Below are 20,370 nucleotides of genomic sequence, written 5' to 3'. Positions count from 1 at the left end.
TGAAAAATGGCAAAGTAGCAATTGAAGGTCTTTACAGACAAGAGTCCAACACAAAAACTGACAAACAGGAGGATTATAGCGGTATTTAAGGTCGGTCAGGGGAAGTGATGTCATCAGGCAAGGAACTGGAAGTGATGTCACCAGACCCAAAACCGGAAATGACATCATCGGGCCCAGAACCAGAAATGGTGTCTTTTGTTCCAGCGGAATTTTTCAGTTTTGTCCCACAGGGATAAAAGAGAAAGGATTAATGTACTCTGCCACCCCTTGGCCTGGCGTGCAATTACCTTCTTTTGAGCCCTTTAGCGGTCTCCCATGCACACGTGTGACAACATAGAGAACAACTGCTCAGATATAAAGCAAATAAAATATTTATGAATAAAAATAAATAGTATATAATGAAGATATCAATTAATATTTAATCAATAACAATATTTTAGAGAATATTAAAATAATGAATTAGTAATACATTAGGTAAAAAGAGCCTATGGTTGATTTAATTTTCTTGCTTATATCATTTTACTTAACAATTTCTATTTATGTTATTATACTTACTTAATTTTTATTTCTGTATTATACTGTAGTATGTGAATTATCAATCATGTAGGAATTTATAGAATCCTAAATACAGGTGGTACAGTATTTAACCTTACTTCATGAATGGATGCAGCCAGCAACCTTGGTTTTGGCTTCCATGTCCATGAAGTGTGAATGTAGTCTGTGGAAGTTATTCTCTAGTACACCAATTCCTCCTGAAGATGTACATGTAAGGCTAACTCGCCATTCTAACCTGAAACAGTGTGGGTATGTGTGCAAGTGGACACGATATTGGAATAATGCATTTAGAAAGATTATTATTATTATTTTGAATTACTAGCAGAACCCATAGAATTGAGTAGAATTTCAGTAATTTTTGTTTCATTATCAGAATTTAATTTGGAAAAAAAATGCAGTTTTTGAAACATTTTTAATTATGAATTTCAAGTCTAACAATATTATAAAAAATATGACAGCTGAAAAGAAATGCATTTAATATAGAAAAATAATAATTACTTAAAGTTACAGAACAATGGGACCTGTTTGCAGAAGGTCAGTAAAGTGAGCTCTTTATATAGTTATACTCTTCTTTTGTTTCTTTTTTTATAAATTTTTATTATTAGATCTTTTCTTACTGATGAAACACACATTGTCTTTATGGTAAAATAATATTTTTAGTGTTGTTTTCCTGATTATTTAATTTAGAACATAATACAATTCAAAAACAAGAGGAAGCTATTCAGTCCATCAAGCTTGTTTCATTAGCTAATAGGTAAGCTGTCATAATATTAATCTTATCCATATGCTTTTCAAATGTTGAAGAAAAAGATTTTATATTACTCAGTAATTTGTTCTAGATTCCCATAACTTTTTTGCATGGTCAAGTGCATTGTGGCTTTGGTCTTAAACACACTTCCATTTCAAATGCATGATTTGCTGTTTAGTTGAAAGAGTTTTTTTGGATCTACTTTATCAGTGCGTTTGAGAATTTAGAACATGAATCAGGTCTCCTTCCATGTAGCCTGTCTTCTCAAGACAAAATAGGTTTAACTCCTTGAACCTGTCAGAGTAGGGCATACCGTTTAGATTTAGGGTACACTTGGTATTGGAGGTATTTTCTGCAAAAAAGGAAATGAAAATTAAAACTATAAAAAAGAAAATGCAATCTGTCTTTTGCGCAAGAATGCTGCAAAAATTAAACATAGAATTATTTTTTTATTTTTTCATCCTGAACAGCAATGAAAATGAAAAATAAAATGCAAATGAGAACTGGCGCTACCTGCTGGTCATTGAATTTTCATTTTCCACTTTGCATTTTCATTTTCAAGTTCTCAATATGCAAATAGCATGGTCAATGGGCAGGGCTTTGCATCTTGATTTCCCACAATTCTCTGTCATTCATAGCTGCAGCCACTTTGATCGATCTTTTCACCTTCATGCTGGGAGCTTCACAGTGAAATTGTCTCACACAATCTGAAGATCAAGCATAATTGTAGTTCTGAAGCTATTAATGTGCTATTTAAATACAATATTTAACATGACAAAAATTACCCTTCATTATGTCATAATTTACATTTATTTACACTGAAGTGGAAACAGGATAGTTTGTATTTGTGTTCTTTTGTAGTATTTTATAATTTACCCCTCTACCGTTGTCCTCACCTCCTCCTCTTCTGTCCTGTTGTTGATCGATGACTTGATTGGACTCTTTACTGTTATAACTAAATAAGCTGATTTGGTAGTGATTATTTTATTCATTATGAATACCTTCCAAAACCCATAATATTCATTTAATTCATGCTTCGTTACCATCATTTATAAGATTATTAATCCACCTTTTTAAGAAATATATGAGTAAAAAATATGAAATGTATTATCTATCAATTAATTTCATATTTATGAACAAAAGAATGAAATTTAAACAAATCGAAATCAATTTTCTGACCATCCTAAAAAGTATTGACCATACCATTCCAAAAATATAATTCCAAAATATACTTAAATAGGAGCAAAATATTTTTGAAATGCAGTTATTTTTATATCATTGTTACATATTATCATTATACAGTATTTGTATGTGTATGTGATCAGATAATTATTTCTATGAAATTTTTGTCATGCTAAGTATTGTAATTAAATAGCCAATTAGTTACTTAAGAACTACATGCGTGATCTTGGGATTTTGTGAGAAGGTTTTGATGTGAATCTCACAGTACGGAGGTGAAAAGACGAAAAGCACATGAATTAAACACAATTAAATTGAGAAGTATTCTATCTATTGAAGTGGCCACAGCTATGAAGGAAAAAGAATTGTGGGAAATTGAGGCAGAAAATGAAATTTATTTAAGCAGCAGGTGGTGACAGTGCTTATTTGCATTTTACTTTTCATTTTTACAGCCTCATTGCTGTTCAGGCTGAAAATGCAAATGCTGTTTTTTTAATTTACATTTCCTTTTTTGCAGAAAATACCTCCCATACACTTGGTGCTTTCCTCGGCACAGCTTCTAGTACTGTTGCATCTTTTTTATAGTGTAGTGCAGAACTACACACAGTACCAGAATTGTAGTGTCACTAATGCATCTTGTCTGAACACAGTGTCCTATAATTTATATTCAAAGTTTTTACCTTCTAGCCTAACATTTTATTTGCCTTTTTAATTGCTTCTGCAAGTTAGTTTGATGATTATTATGATATGGAGTCTCACACATGACAGAAGAGGTATGACGCCTCCAAAACGCTTCACTGACCAGGGCAAGCTCCTTTGCCTGCTTGGAAAAGGCCTCAACTTGATGAGCTTAACCCCAGCTTCATTGCTCTACCTCAGGAATTGCAGACATAAAAAGGATTAAAGCTTGTAAAATAAACTTTAATGTCACAAAATATAACCAAAGTCCCCACAAGAGGAAGAATACCTGTAAACCTATGGCTTGCATTAGCAGGGCAAACAATAAGTTTTCATAAATTAAGGATGTATTTGCAAAAAAATCAAAATAATAAAAAAAAAAAAGCTCAAAAGACCAAAACAGGGCACAAAAGATTTGCCTAAAAGATAATCCTAAACAAACAATATCAGAAAATGAAATCCAGAAATCAGAAAGCAAGAAATAATCAAAACCAATAATTTGAAAAGGTAAAGGCATACTTATGATCTCCACCAATAAACAAATGACTCTCACTCATAGGCCTTCTCAGTTTATATAGACAGAGAATGGGCTCAGGAGTAGTAGTGTCAGGGTGGTCTCACTTCTTGGGGCTCCACCCACAAAGAATGCGACAGCAGGAGCACCAAGCCAGCAGCTAATCGAACAAAGAGGAGGTAAAAAAAAAAACTGTATTTGTTTCCCATTGTATCACCATTTAAGAGGGGGTTTCGGAGGAGTGATCGCGTCTCCTTGGGGTGCGTTTATCCCCCCTCTTCACAACTTGAGCGCCGGAGACATGAGGGGGGTGGGTATTTGGTGAGCAAATCGAGCAGGGGGCAAAGCACCCTAGTAGCATTAAAATATTAAAAATAATAACACAAATACATCAAAACAACAAATAATACCATACTAACAATGAGAATAAACCCCTACGTCCTTTACAAAGCTTGCTCCCTACAGGAAAGTGTCTCCTATTTTGTATTTATAATTGATGTTCCTTTTGTCAACATGTGGCACTTGGCACTTTTGTATATTAAACAACATTTTCCAAGTGTTCGTCCAGTCCCGAAGCTTGTCTATCTATACTAATAAAAGGCAAAGCCCTCACTCACTCACTTACTCACTCACTCACTCATCACTAATTCTCCAACTTCCCGTGTAGGTAGAAGGCTGAAATTTGGCAGGCTCATTCCTTACAGCTTACTTACAAAAGCAGGTTTCATTTCGAAATTCTATGCGTAACGGTCATAACGGTCAACACTGTCCGCCATGTTGAACTTTCTTATTCATGGCCACATCTTCACGAAATTTGGTAGGCGGCTTCCCTGCACTGACCAAAACCAATGTACGTACTTATTTTGGTGGTATGACACCACTGTCAGCCACCATATTGAACTTTCCAACGTCACTAATTCTCCAACTTCCCGTGTAGGTAGAAGGCTGAAATTTGGTACTTATTTCGGTGGTATGATGCCACTGTATACAATGATGGCTTGGTATTAAAAATGGTCATTGTTTAAATTTTAGCCAATCTCAGATCTAAAATGACAATGCCAACATAATTATTACTTCGACTCTGATTAGAGCCGTAAATTATGGTTTGTTTTGAAAATTTGTTTGCCGGAAAAAATCAAATGAGGTGCGCCAAACAGCTGAGTTCACGTCTCACAGCCCTGTTTAAACAGGCAGCTCTTCATTACATCGGCCGAAAAGGTCTGTTTTAAGCACAAATCAGTGCCATAGTAACAAAATCCTTTCAAGGACTTAAAAAACCAAATAATTCTTTGCAGAGAAAGTATGGATTTCACAAACGTTGAATTTGTAGGCCGATTCGATAGGGCTCCCAGTCGCTACTAGACATATAGAATTAGTATTATAGAAAGACTATAATTAGTGTTTGTAATGCTACCCTTGTGTGTGCTGTATCAAGACAGGTAAATTATTTGAAATGACAATTGTACAAAAAAAAAAGTTGTTTCCTGCACAGTACATAGTTTTTATTGAACATAAAATGACTCTTGCCAGTGGCTACACTACCAATAAATTAATAAACAAACAGGCTGGTTCTCAATTTGTCCCATTTCTTTTATCAAATTATTAGTCAGTCATTATCCAACCTGCTATATCCTAACACAGGGTAACAGGGGTCTGCTGGAGCCAATCCCAGCTGACACAGGGCACAAGGAAGGAACAAATCCCCAGGCAGGGCACACGCACACACCCACACACCAAGTACATACTAGGGACAATTTAGGATCGCCAGTGCACCTAATCTGCATGTCTTTGGACTGTGTGAGGACACCTGGAGCACCTGGAGAAAATCCACGCAGACACGGGGAGAACATGCAAACTCCACACAGGGAGGACTCGGGAAGCAAACCCAGGTCTCCTTATTGCGATCGTGCTGCCAATCAAACTATTATTGATTGTTTATCCTTTACTCAGTTTTCATGCCATTTCCTGGCCTTTTGTTTAAGAATTGTTATCTGGCTCACTTTTAATGTGGTTACTCCTTAGAGGTAGTTCTGGTATATCACTACAGGTTTTGTATTCTGTATCTGAATAAGAGTTGGTTTCTCAATAGTTTTCAGTTTTATTTGTTATAGCAAAATACCCGCGCTTCGCAGCCGCGAAGTACTGCTTTAAAATTTTTATTAAGAAGAAAATGAAACCTTTTTAAACTGAGGGAAAATATACCAATAATTATTTGTTAAGGATCTCTTTGTAAACCAAATTGTGAGTTCGGCCCTCCGGTTGTAATATGACCAAGCTGTGCGCTGAGCTTAGTCTTGAGCATGCAACGTACAGTTGGCCATGTGAACAGTAATCTTGTTTCAAATCTCACAGCTTGGATTGCTGCTGTCATAATCGGTTTGAGTTTCATGGTTTGTTTCAATTACGACTGTATTTGTAGGACTTGTATTGAAGAGACATTCGGCATCTGTCAAGCGTTGTAAGCATACAATCGGTTTCATCAATAACTTCACATCCAGCTTTTGAGAGTTTAAACATTCATAAACATCAAAGTGTCCACTATTGAAATCATCACCTGTGAATCTAAGATGTTTAAGAGGCATTGGCCGTTGTCAAAAAGGTGTAAAATATTTGGCCATTTCGGTACACTTGAAAGCGACAACCGGACAATTCAGCAGCAGCAATCAACTCACATGCAGATGCATAGGTGAAGGGCTTAAGCATTTCACTCTTCTAGTGCTCCTGTGTAGTATAATTATCTCCTGTGCCATCATCAGTTCACACCTTGAACCTGTCCCAGTCATTCAATACATAAGACACAATGTTCCTCTGGATACCAAGAGTGAGCCTGATATGGCCGTGCAATATGCAACAAAGAAAATGGAAAAGGCAGGTGCCATCTCCGGGCATGGAAACCACTCGGTAAGTGACAGTTCTTTGATCGATAGTGATCACCTCGATAGACATGTTAATGGGGGTACGGTTGGAATGATTAAGGAAATGGGTACCTGAGCAATGTAAAGTAAGTCTAAAATACCTACACAATAACTATAATCGTAATAAATGAAAAATAAAACAGCGGAGAAGCCATGGATTAAATAAAAAGGCTGTAGTTATCAGCAGGGAGACGTGAATCCCATGGCGAAGCAAGAGAGGGAATGTAGAGACTGGAGCAACGGATGGCCTTATATAGGCAGGCAACCAACAACGTGAGAGGCGTTGGGATGGGGACCCAACGCCGCCTCACACGGTGCCCGAGCTGCAGGCTATGGACGTATATATGTACGTAAGTAGGATTCAGTTAGCACTGGGAACCCGCGTACCAAATTTCTTGAAGATGGGCCCATAAGTAACAAAGACCGTTGAAAAGTTCAATATGGCGGCCGACAGTGGCATCATACCACCGAAATAAGTACGTACATTGGTTTCGGTTAGTGCAGGGAAGCCGCCTACCAAATTTCGTGAAGATGGGGCCATAAATAAGAAAGTTCAACATGGCAGACATTGTTGACCGTTATCGGCCGTTATGACCGTTACGTGTAGAATTTCGAAATGAAACCTGCTTTTGTAAGTAAGCTGTAAGGAATAAGCCTGCCAAATTTCAGCCTACTACCTACACGGGAAGTTGGAGAATTAGTGATGAGTCAGTGAGTGAGTGAGTGAGGGCTTTGCCTTTTATTAGTATAGATAATTATTAAGACTAATTTTAATTTGCCCTTAAAGGTGTGCAATTTTTCTTATCTTGTTATTTTTATTAAATAAGTAGAGAACATTTTAAATCAAATAAGAAAATTTAATTTGTTTCCATTAAATTACAGTTTACTGTTTTTATTCTCAGCACTTTTTCATTTTATACAGTATATTGTTACAGTAAGTAGTGTGAAAGGCTACTATAGTGCTTAGCTGGTACATTTTATAGAGATACAACATTAATAATCAGACAATACCATGGTTCATTGAATCTCCAGCGGAGGTGTGAATGTCAAGACTAGGGAGTGAACCTTACCAAATATCCAATAAACCAGCTCTTTGTTATATATATACCCCTTCTGTCTAGTCCAGTGTCACTAAGAAATAAGGTTCCATTTAGGAGCAACATCTGCTGCTAATGGAAGTAGGCAAAGTAAGCCAAAATCAGAATTACAATACATTTCTGCACATTCCTATCACAACATGGGACTTGATTATGCTGTACAGTCATGTTCTCATTATAAAACAGCAAAATGTTTTTTGGAGTAAACATACAATCATTTTACATAGTAATGTGTTTGTTCGGTGACATTGCAAGTAAGGGCTGCTAAATCCATTTTAAATTACTACAGCAAGAAAAGAAGTTTATGGAGAATAGTATAATTTTATAATAACCATTAAACTTTGTTTGTTTGATAACAAATTATTTTTTCCTTTTACATGTAAATTGGAAAACGTAATTTCGAAACAACAGTTGAAAGTGGTGTATGCAGAACATTACATTCTCTACATAATGTTATGAGTTCAAAATGTTGGCCCTGCTAAAATATTTTTCCTATATATACTCCTTTGGTATATCTAGAGACCCTGGTAAAGCAAAATCTACTGAAGTGAAGCTTCTCATGTTTCACAAAGTTAATAAATGTAAAGAGTTTTATTTGGAGTAAGCGATAAGTTTTTGAGTTATCATTTCTTGCTCTATGGTTGAGAGACATGGACGCTATCCAATGACCTGAGACAAAGAATGGACTCCTAAGGTACTGTGTCTCTTCGGATAATTCTTAGGTACCGCTGGTTTGACTTTGTGTCGAAAGAGCGGTTACTCATGGAGTCCCACATGAGGCACATTGCCTGCATTGTGAGGGAGAGTCAGTTACAGTGCTACGTCCATGTGGCACGATTCCCCGAGTGTGATCCGGCTTGCAGGATCTTCATTGTTGAGGACCCAAGTAGCTGGACCAGGCCAAGGGGACAGTCATTTAACACCTGGCTATGGCAGATAGAGGGTATAATCTGCCAGGGGGGCTGCCAAAAAGGATCCTGAGCTATTTCATCATGTGGTAGGTGTGGCAACGCGCTGTACCAGTACATGCTCCCCAACCTGACCTGACCTGTCTGACATTATGACACACAGACAGAAACACACAAATGCAAGACAACACAGACATTACTCCAAAGATATTCAAGTGTTCACGGTTACCAAAAACATAAATATTGTTAGAAACTTTAATTTGAAATGTGGGGCTGGACACATACTTTCTATATGTATATCTGTTACATACATAGAGAAAGTAATGCATAATTCCAGCCCTGACTAAGGAGGATACAAGCAAGACAGCTATCACTGTTTGAATAAAATGCACAGCTCAGTAGTTTAATGTCAATGTCAATTTATTCATACAGCATATTTAAAACAACATATGAATGCTGTGGCCAAAGTGCTTTACAATAATAGAATAAAAGAAAACATACAAATAACATAAATTGAAATGTTTATTGGGTAGATTCACTTTGTTACAATGCTGGAACCAGGGTTTGATTCCTGCTTGGGTGTACATTTTACCTGGAGTTGCCAGTTTACCCTGTAAAAGCCAGAGCATCCTCTAAAGCACTGTGACTTCCTCTTACCTCCTGAAGAAATGCTGAGCTGAAGATAATGAATGGATCCAGAGCAAGTGTGGGCATATGTGTGAGTCTGCATTACAGTGGAGTGGCTTTCTATTCAGGGTTGATTTCTATTTTTTTTAGACGCCTGCACTTCACAATCCAGAAATAGAGTGGTTTATAAACAGGAAGGATCTGCAGCCTTATTACTACAGACAAATGATAAAAGAGAAATACTGTAGAAACCTGCAATTACCATAATATATACATGACTATGGAATATTGTCAATTGTTTTCAATTTATTAGCATAATTATATGCTTATTTATTTATACTACAATTTCAGTGCAATATAAATTAATTGAATTGTGAGTACTGCACTTAATTTCAAGCAATTTAGTAAGCATGTTGAAATCTCTAGACTGACTTACTAGTCCCCCCACTTTGGCGACAGTGTTGCAGTGTGGCACCTTGAAAGTTTATAGACAAGCTGACACGTGCCAAAGTGCATTTGTACTGTCACTCTGTCTGGAGGACACCTGGCTATTACCGATCTCCTTGGTGATCCCACTGTTACTAAGCGACAGAAAGCCAATACAGTGCTGAAGATGCTTCTGTAGCAGGCCTATGCAAATGTGTTTTAAGTGATTGATTTTCTGAATGCATTCTGTGTATGCTGGCATGCAGGCATTGGTACCCCTTACCAATGAGCTTGTAATTGTGCTGTCAATTCATTGGCTGCCAGCCAGGAGGACCACTGCATACATCCTTTGACTTGTTTTCTTTTTAAATGTTTGGGATTAGCATTGATTTGTCTATATAAATTTCTATATTTATATATATTTAATATATTTATATATATTTAATATATTTATATATATATATTCTATATTTATCTATATATGTGAATTTCCCCTTGGGATTAATAAAGTATCTATCTATCTATTTATCTATCTATCTATCTATCTATCTATCTATCTATCTATCTATCTATCTATCTATCTATCTATCTATCTATCTATCTAGGGCATTTATTTTGTAGGGTATTGCTTTTTCCTGGATTTGCAGACTTTGTGTTTTATTAGCTATGAACAGTCCATTGACAGTAGCATCATTTACAAATGTTTTACTTCATGTGCTAAATTAATTTAGTTAGTGTAATAATAATGATATAAGAGTAAATTCCTATTTTTCCTTTTTAAGATCAGGATGTATTATTGTAGGGCTTGTTGAATACTGGCAGCATTTAAGGATACATATTCTATGATGTGTGCTATAAATAGCCTTTAGAAACATAAATAATATATTAATGTAGAGGACAGAAAGCGTGTATAATTAAATTAGACACTGCAGAACACATGGATTAAAAATGAAACAGAAGTAATGGAGGGATGAAATTCAGTACTGGGGCACTTGGGTGAAAGAATCATTCTTTTTGTGAACTCAGCTTCAAGCATCACATTCCAGGAAGAAGCTGCTTGATCTTGGAAGCAAAGGGAACAAGCATATGGGTTATTTTGAAGCACAAGCATATTTTTTCAAAAGAGGATTTTTAAGCATTTCTGTTGGCAGTTTGTGTTCAATAATGCAAAGCCTAGCTGCTGCTTTCTTCCCTGGGGAAGTTAGCCTTCAGCAGCCCAGTGACAGTGTGCAAATACAGTAAGTGTGTGCATGCATGTGTGTGTTTGTGAGGTTGTGCGTTCACTTCCTTTAAATGCAGATCTAGGAAATCTAAATCATGCACAAGCAGTGGTAATACTGAGGTAACATTTATAGCTGCAATATATGCATGAATAGCCCTGCAATTTACTGGCGTACAATGTTTCTAGGACAGGCTTTCCAGCCACCACCACAACTCTGGAATGAGAGTTTCAGAATGTTATGTTCTATAGGCCTTGAATATTCTGTTGTAACTCCCATTAGGATAAAGCAATCTGAACCATAAAAATACACTATAACCTTGACGTATGTGTGATCGATTGCATTACATACAATGTTGGAAGTGGTTTCCACTTTCTGCCAGACACATTTCGACATGGTGCTCCATGTTCCTGAATGTATCAGCAAGCGTCTTGGGGGAATAACAGCAGCTTCATGTTGGATGTTTTCCTTCAAATCTTTCACAATGCAAGGCTTGTTCCAATAGACTTTTCCTTTGAGCATATGCCAAAGGAAGAAGTCTGGTGGTGTCAGATCTGGCGGTGGCCAAAGCCCCTTTGAAATTACCCTGTTGCCGAAGAAGGACTCAATTTCTGCCTTGCTCCTTGCCGATGTGTGACACGTTTCTCCATTTTGCTGGAAGTAACCTTTCGTTAACTCACGATCATCTAGTTGATTCTGACATTGCTTAAATGAATTGGTGACCCAATAGATTTGCACCATGAAGACGTGCCGCTCAATACTGTACACCACCATCCTGATGAGAAGTCGAGTGACTGAGACAAGAGGTATGGGCGGTATGCACCCAGAAATTGCAAATAGAGGTTAAGTGTTGTGATGACTGTCTGGTGCCTATCTCTTTGCTCCCACACAGGGGCATCCCGGCTTGCATAAAGCTCCATATACCGAGGAGCACATTGCACGTTGTTTCATTCAGATTGCTTTGTACTAGCCAGAGTTATTACAGAAAAATCGGGGCATCTTTCGAGTGAATCTCCCAATATATATATCCATCCATCCATTTTCTAACCCACTGAATCCAAATACAGGGTCACGGGGGTCTGCTGGAGCCAATTCCAGCCAACACAGGGCACAAGGCAGGAACCAATCCTGGGCAGGGTGCCAACCCACCACAGGACACACACAAACACCAAGCACACCCTAGGGCCAATTTAGAATCACCAATCCACCTAACCTGCATGACTTTGGATTGTGAGAGGAAACCAGAGCACCCAGAGGAAACCCACACAGACACGGGGAGAACATGCAAACTCCACGCAGGGAGGACCCGGGAAGCAAACCAGCAGTACTACCACTGCGCCACCGTGCCACCCTATTATATATAGGAAAACCCAATTTAACCTAAAATATCCAAACCTTAGCTAGAGTAATGACAGGGTCGAATGAGCAACAAAATAATATTCATAATTCAAGCCAAGATAAAAACAAAAATACCCAATAAACTAAACCTCATATTAAATCACATTTCAGGTAACTCTTACATGCTTGGGGCAAAGGCTAATGCCACAGTCAGACGAGGCATCTAAGGTTCTTTTATTTATGTCAAGCGAGTACAACTCTAACATCTCCAACAAAACCAAATGAAATCTCTTTGGGTAATAACCAGTGGTTTTTCTGTCTTAAGGGCCTGAGGGGCACTCCAGATCCCCCAAATTTGTAATTTAGGTATTTTCCAATTTTCTGTCATATGCTCAATATATTTACTAACATATAAAATATTGCTTCTTTTGGTGTATGAAACTGGTTCTGCAATTTACTCTGTACCTTTGGGTCTGTGCATACATGTCCAACTTAAACCTTCCAGTTTAGTGATGGGCTTGAAGGTCATGGCTGATTTAATATAAGACCCATCTATTGTCTTTTCTTTTTTGTTTTAAATTGCACATTTTTGCATTTCACTTTTGCCAGCCAAGGCCATGCAGTACATAACAGCAAAAAGATATAAAACGTTCAATACCATTTACTCCCTTAAAGGTAACCACAGTGGTTTAAAAAAGAAAGAAGATCAATTGAGGTCATCAGTGGATTCCCTCAGGGGTCTTTCCTAGGACTGTTGCTTTTTCTGATGTACTGTACATTAATGACATAGATTTTGGTATATTTAGTAAACCTGTGAAATTTGCACATGATACTAATATTGGAGCAATGACAAACAGTGGGGAGGCAGAAAAAACAATTCAGAAAGACCTTCATAATTGGACAAACACTAAGAAAATGTAGTTTAATGTAGAAAAGTGCAAAGTGCTACATGTGGACAAAATGAACTTCAAATAAAAATACGTACAAGATACAAAAAGTAACCTGAGAAAAGAATTTAAAGGTTTAGGTTAACAGCACATTTTCATCATCTAAGCAATGTACAGAAGCAATTAAAATGGCAAATAAAATGTTTGGTTATATTGTAAAAATTGTGGAATATAAATAATAGGATTTTATGCTCAGATTATCGAATGCACCAGTGAGACCACATCTCAAGTGTTTTATGCAGCTCTAGTCACCACGCTACAAGAAGCAAAATAGCACTAGAAGTTGTGCAGAGGAGAGTAACCAAGTGTATCCCTGGATTTAAGGACATGCTGTACTCTGACAGACTCAGAATTAAACCTGTTTAGTCTTGAGCAGGAGAGACCACCTGGGGATCTAATCCAAATTTTCAAAATTCGCAAAGGCATTAATAAAGCAGATCCAGCAGAATTGTTTTATCTTAATGGTGAATTACATACTCAAGGAAACAAATGGAAATTAAGGAGATGGGACTGAAACCAAAAAACACTTCTGTGGGAATCTGGAACAAACTAACAAGCCACGTAGTTGAAGCAGAACAACCTCAACAACCTTTTAGAAGTCTCTGGATGAGATATTGGGACAGCTTAGCTGTTAGCAAAGCAAAACAAGCTTGATGGACTAAATTGTCTCCTCTTGTTTGTCAAATTTCTTATGTTCAATGTGAGAAATTTATTGTTCACAAGACATGAGGCTGCATCTTGATTTTCACCCACTGCAAAGGAGGAACTTGATAAATTTTGAAAAGTCACCAAGGAAGCTTTTGTGTGCTCTTACTACATTTTTCAAATAAGCCAAGAGTATGATGTTCCTGTTTCAATGAAGTGCAGAATCATACTGCAGAAAGAACAAGGGTTTATTTCCCAAAACCAATTGATTTTAGTGTATAACGAACAAGATAGCGGACAAAGTAGATAGAGAACAACTGGGTTTTTCCCACAGGCCTTCATTATCTGACTTTTAACGAATGAGTTTAAAGTACCGGTAATTCTTTTTTGGCTCCTCACCAGCATCTGTGTGAGAAAGGCAGTTGATAATAGGAACATTGATTGCACATATTTCAATTGTAAAAATATATATTACTAGCCAACCTGCGGCGTAACATACGCCGCATAATCAAGCCTGTTTTTTAATGATTTTTAAGCACAGAGAGAAAATTAACATTTGAAAAATCGGTAATGTAATAAATCAGCAAGAAAATCAACATTGTAACAATGCACGGAACAAACCAACACACAATCGTCCGTGACTGAAAACTGGCGGATTGCAATCGTGCCTTCTCTTGCCAGACGGAAGGATGGGGGTGCACGGCACGGAGTGTGGAACGGGAGGAGAGGAGAAGGACGTCCATTCAGCTCCCTCCGTCATGCTAGTCTGCTGAATTTTCGTTCAGTATGTACTGCCCGCTCATGTGCCCACCTCCAACTTGTCACTTGAGTTGTTGGCTGCTTTTCTATATATAATCCACCAAGGCACCCAACCACAGTAGTAGCGAGGTGGGAGGGGGGTGTGCACAAAGGGTAGGGACGCAACCAGTGGGAGCGTATGAGTCATACTTAGTGGGAATTCCACAGTTTGCAGCCCGAATGGGGTTCAACGGCTTACCCACGCCTCTCTGCGCCGGGTAGACACACGCTCAATCTCATGCATAATTATTTATTGAATGCTAAACACTTCTGGAAAGACACGGTTGTCTAAAATGGGTTGGTGTGAGAATACAACAGTAAGTGAATGAAAAGATGGAACTCTGGAGAGAGCAAAATACAACACAATAGTGATCCCGCGGCATAACAAACGCCACATAATTATTTATTGATGGTTGAACACTTCTCGAAAGACACAGTTGTCTAAAAAAGGAGGGTTTGACGATACAACAGAAAGTGAATGAAAAGATGGAACTCTGGAGAGAGCAACATATAATTGTCAATGAGTGAAGAAGACGCATGTTTGTCGCGGATGCGAATTGCTGCATGTAGCGTGTAAAACAGTTTGCTATGGTGCACGCGGTCGTAACCGAAAACTCGGTTTTTAAAGACTGTTTACTTCATTGTGTTTTAACCTCATTTGTAAAGGATTGTTTTAAGGATCCCATGTGATACCCCTCGCAAACTGTTTTACACGCTGCATATGGCGACTCACCTCCACGAGAAACATGCCTCTATGAACTGTCAAGGTTGCTCGGAGGTACATGAGGCCTCTACGACAGACGAATATAAATGACGCCGTTCTTTCTGTGTCATCGCGCCCGAGTTGGTGGGCGTGGCTCTGCGAGTTGTCGTATCCAATGGTCTTGGAGTTGGTGGGCGTGGCTCCTCCCTGCGTGCGCCATAGGTCTGTTACTTGTCAGCGGCTTAGTGAATCCACACCCCTTCCGGCGCGCTTTCCATGGGTGTCTTGCCTTTCCATGGGTGTCTTTCCTTAGTGAATTATATATATAGATATTGTTGAACATATACAAATATAAAAAAGTAATACAAAATCAATGAAATCATTAAAAACCACTCAAAATAAAGAACAAATTAATTTAATCTATTAGTCAAAAACCATCAAACCACATCAAAACCATGTCAAAAACCGCCAAACCATGACTTTCTCACAATTAATGAATATTTAATTAACATTAATACTGATTAACTAAATATGAAGGTGTTACATAAAGTACTGTATACATTAAACACATTTATCTTGTTGCTGTGTCAATGATTTATGGACTTTCTTTGTGGACACATGCACCAGGCCAACCAGGCTCTAGGCCTTTTTTTTTTTAACCATATTTTCCTATTTTGCCTGTCCTTTATTTCTTGTTTTGTACTTTCAGACACTTTTTGTATTTTTTACTGCACGTGAAATAAGAAGACAAAGTTATAGTTACTGTATATGTATTTGATGTTTTAAAACAAAACAAAAAAAAAACCAAAAAGATAATGTCAAACAGACACTACAGATTTTCAAAAGATTAGTTAAAAAATAGATCAAGCTAAACATTTCTGAGGATATATTCTCCGATGTTCAGTCTGTCCTGGTGTCCCTCCCTCCTGTCTCTTACCACTTCAATGTTGTCTTCCTCTGTCCCCTTAATGTCATCTTGCTGATGCTCTTGAGGAAGTGGTATGTCAGCAGGTACTGTAATGTTGTGCAGCATAGCACATACAACAATAACAACACAGCAGACTTCAGGGGAAAATGTTAGACCTCCTGAGGGCTTCCTTAGCCATGGTTTTAGGATACAAGAATGAAGTTAGTAGATATTTATGAAGAGAATACTCACTGTTCCCTAGTAACCAGCCAGCAGCCAACACACCATTCCCATCTGATGTACAATACTCTAGAGCTGAACTAGATATAAACATCATGTGCACTCCCAAGCCACTTGGCCACAATGTCTGTAAAAAGTTCCTGATGGTCAGTTGCAAATCATATGGACAATTTGCACTGAGAATGCTTTTTGGCAAGTGTAGATGGGATTCGAGAGGCTGGAAGTATACATGGGGATGAGCATTCTTCTGTCCACTGCACCTTCAATGCCAGGTATGCCTGCAATGGCATAAAAACAATTTTAGTGTCATGCAAGGCACTCCCTCCAGTTGGAAATTGTGTGTAGCTGCAGCATAATAGTAATCTAGTCACTTCATGCATAGATTTGGACACAGCAGACTTGCTCAGGCCATGTGCATCACTGACAGTCTACAGGAATCCACGGGTTTCATAAAAAAGGGAGAGCTGCCAAAAGCTGCACAGTATAACTGTATGCAAAATTCTGGTGTGTTCCCCTTTTCAAGTTGTCCTACACCAGATTAAGAAGGGTCTGTGTTTTACAAAGGGCAGCCTGCATTTCTGTATTAATCGTAGATTACTGAAATGGTCCACGGGGTTCATGTCTGCCTTCAAAACAGTATTTAGACCAGCAACTTGGATTTTGGAGGGTTTGGTCTCAAATGATGTCTCCGGTTGATTGGTACAATTCTCTGGATAACTGCCATTGTCATCATTGGCACTAAGGGGTGATCCACTTTCCTACATTAAAGAATGAAACTGATAACACAGAAAATTTGATTGGCTAAGTAAGTAAAGTCGGGGTTTGATTTTACCGTATAATTTCCCATATTTTATAATGTCGGTCGGAGAATTTGAATATGTCAAAACTCACACTATTGGTCCAACAGATTATGATATGCTAATGCCCAACTGAGAAAGCAACCACAGAGCACATCACCTTTTTTTCTATGTATTGTTTCTATGTGACCACACAGTAATACCCAAACTATTCCAAAGCGACGTCTGCTCTTTTTTGTGTTTTTTGTATCTCGCACCCTCATACACCTTTATTGTAAGAGCGTTCTATCAGAAAAAAATATGAAGTTGGTTTTAAATTAAAAGTCGTTAAACTTATGAAAGAAATTGGTAACTGCGCTGCTGCAACAAAATTCGATGTGTCGGAGAAACTGGATTGGAGGAAGAAAGAAGAGGTAGAAAAAAAATTAAGCGTCGCATTTTTGATTTTTGATTTTATGATTGATATTTCAGGTTTCAAGACCCAACTTATACGCGAGTATATTCATCTGATAAATTTGTAATGCAGACAGGTGAACTGACCTGCCTGCCAGGATGGAAGGCCATACATTGCCCAGCCAGAAGAACATCATTCCAGTGTGATTTATGAGATGGATAAATTTCCTGGCTAGTATGAGTGTTGCTCTCTGCCTCAGGTGTCAGGCAGGGATAATGGAAGGACAATGGGAGAGTGATCCTTGGGGGGGAAAAAGTCTCCCGGTGGACTAGGTGGTGGTGCTCTGCTGGCATGCCCCCAGTTTGTGCTCCCAGAGGCCACTGGGGTTGAGGATGTCAATCCTACTTTATAGCTGCTTAGCCTCATCTGAAAGTGATTCCTTGCAATATGATGGTGCAATGCTGTGGCACAGGATATACTTCTGGGATCTGGCATTACATGACAAGTCTTCCTTACCCAGGGAGTTGGAGTTTGGAGGTGGTAGACAAGGCTTACCTGGAAAAAGTGGAAGGAGACAAAAAGGAAGGAAGGAACATATCATATTGTATTGTACTGTGCTAAACTGGACTGATTAAAAGAAGCCTGATAATGTACTTTTACAAATAACTTTATTTAACCCCATGACTTGCTGTTTTTGTTAGATCTGAGGTTCAGGGCTTGGATATGCCCCCTAGTAGCCACAATATACATACATACGTTGTAAGAAAGATGCTATATAGTGCCCGACCCGACACAGATTAGACACAGGAGACACGTGTAAAATTAAATAAATTTTTATTTTCTTCAGCTGTGAGACACGTCTTCCCCGTGTCCCACTAGCCCAACACAGTCCCACGAATACAATAAACACTAATTTCTCCTCTTCTTTTTACTCCACCACTCTTCACCAAGCTTCGTCCTCCTTCCACCCAACTCTAGCCACTGAGTGGTGGTCGTTGGCTCCCTTTATAGTTCTCCTGGAAGTGCTCCAGGTGCTTGATCCCTGATATCCGGCTGCACTTTCTGGTGTGACGAATTGGTTGCCCACACGGGCTCAGGAGTCCCAAATACAGCGCCCCCTGGCGGTACCTGTGGGACCCAACAGGGCTGCACCCAACTCCAATTCCCAGGATGCCCTGCGGGAACCTGAGACACTGTTCCACACCAGGGAGGTGGCCATCTAGCGTTCAGGGGGAGGTATTGCACTGTCCATGGCTGTTCCCCCTGAATATAGTGTGTAGGAGTGTCCCGGTTAGGTAAGGACCCCAAGCCCCGTCACAATTTCTAAATAAGAATGTAAGGACCCGGAAGAATGCAGTCTGTGAAACAAGAAATTTTTTGTGTATGTCACTTACACAACGCTAAGGAGAAAATAACTGTGAGCTACAGTGTGTTTGTAATAAAGAACCGATCTGCACATCTGGATACAGTGAGTAAGAGATTTTCCAGTCAAAAGACTGGGAGAGATTAACAATTTCCTGGTACCCAAAAATCCACATCTAATACCTGTGGATCTGATTTAATGGGAGGTTGTAAAAAGCAAAATGAAAGCGAATCATTATAGGTCTAACAACAACAATGCTGAATGGGTAAATGTCTGTATTTCTATATTTTATACAAACACCTGAACAAAATATTTCATTTACTTTGTCTCAGTAATGTGAGTGGTTACAATAGAGTAGATAGCATTAAAGGTTTCCATTTAGAGAAGCTAATCTCAAGATAGTTACTTTATACACCATTAAAGTGGGAATCACCTGTTGCCAAGCAACCTTTAATATCCACCATACGGTAATTTTGCAGAGTTGGGTTTTTTTTCCGTCATTTTTTTTTTCAAAGATGGAAAAAGCTGTACAAACAAAATCTATCTTAGTTGTACAAACTGAAAAAAAAGCTTCTTTGGGAACAGGATATTATGTTTGATGATAGTGGTTGCAGTTTTTCACAAAATGAGATTTGGAAATGTTTTATACGTTAAGTTGATGGTGTTTAACCAAATAGCTACATTGGTTTGGTGAATTTATATTGCTGTTCACAACTTGTACTCTTCAGCTACATAAAATAAATACATAAATATTAATGTTACGAGTTAGTGTCAGGGTTTAATATTAGAAGTAATCTCATTTTGATTCATCAGAGTTTTAAATCAGGTTCTGCTACATATTTTCTTACATAAATCCTATATAACATTTCAACATATCTGTTTGCATGTTGTGGTAATGCCGCCTTCAGTCATCCATTGGAGTAACACAATGAATTAATAATGTTAGGATAATTTTTATTTTATTATTATGCAAGTTTTGGATTGAGTAGCACAGTGGTCAGCATTGCTGCCGGGATCTGGGTTCAGTTCCAATCTTGTTAACTATCTGTTAGGAGTTTAAATATTCACTTTGTGACCATATAATGTAGGTTTTATTCTGGTACTGTGAGGTATGTGTGCATTTCAGGAAACTTCTCTCTGAAAAACTCTGAATTTCCAGTATTAATGAGTTTGAAAGTGTGTATGTGTGAAAGATTGCTCTAATGAACAGGCACCCTATTCTGGCTTATAACTGAACAGAATGAACTGGTTTAGAAAATGAATGGATTGGTTTTTGAATATTTGTACACTTCCTTTATCTTTTTGTTCCGGTACTTTCAACATTGATTTCGGGTATTTATTAATTATTTTTTCAATCTTACTTATTCAAAA

The 20,370-nt window shown here is 38.1% G+C and overlaps 1 protein-coding gene across 2 annotated transcripts in view; it reads left to right on the top strand.

Annotated features, from left to right (window-relative positions):
- si:ch211-26b3.4 (connector enhancer of kinase suppressor of ras 2) overlaps positions 1-20,370 on the top strand; it is a 615,118-nt gene that overhangs the window by 282,792 nt on the left and 311,956 nt on the right. The window lies entirely within an intron of this gene.

Source organism: Polypterus senegalus, chromosome 10, assembly GCF_016835505.1.
Source record: "Polypterus senegalus isolate Bchr_013 chromosome 10, ASM1683550v1, whole genome shotgun sequence".
Lineage (NCBI taxonomy): Eukaryota > Metazoa > Chordata > Cladistia > Polypteriformes > Polypteridae > Polypterus > Polypterus senegalus.
Note: the sequence above shows the minus strand (reverse complement) of the source record. Positions and strands in the feature narration are given on the sequence as shown.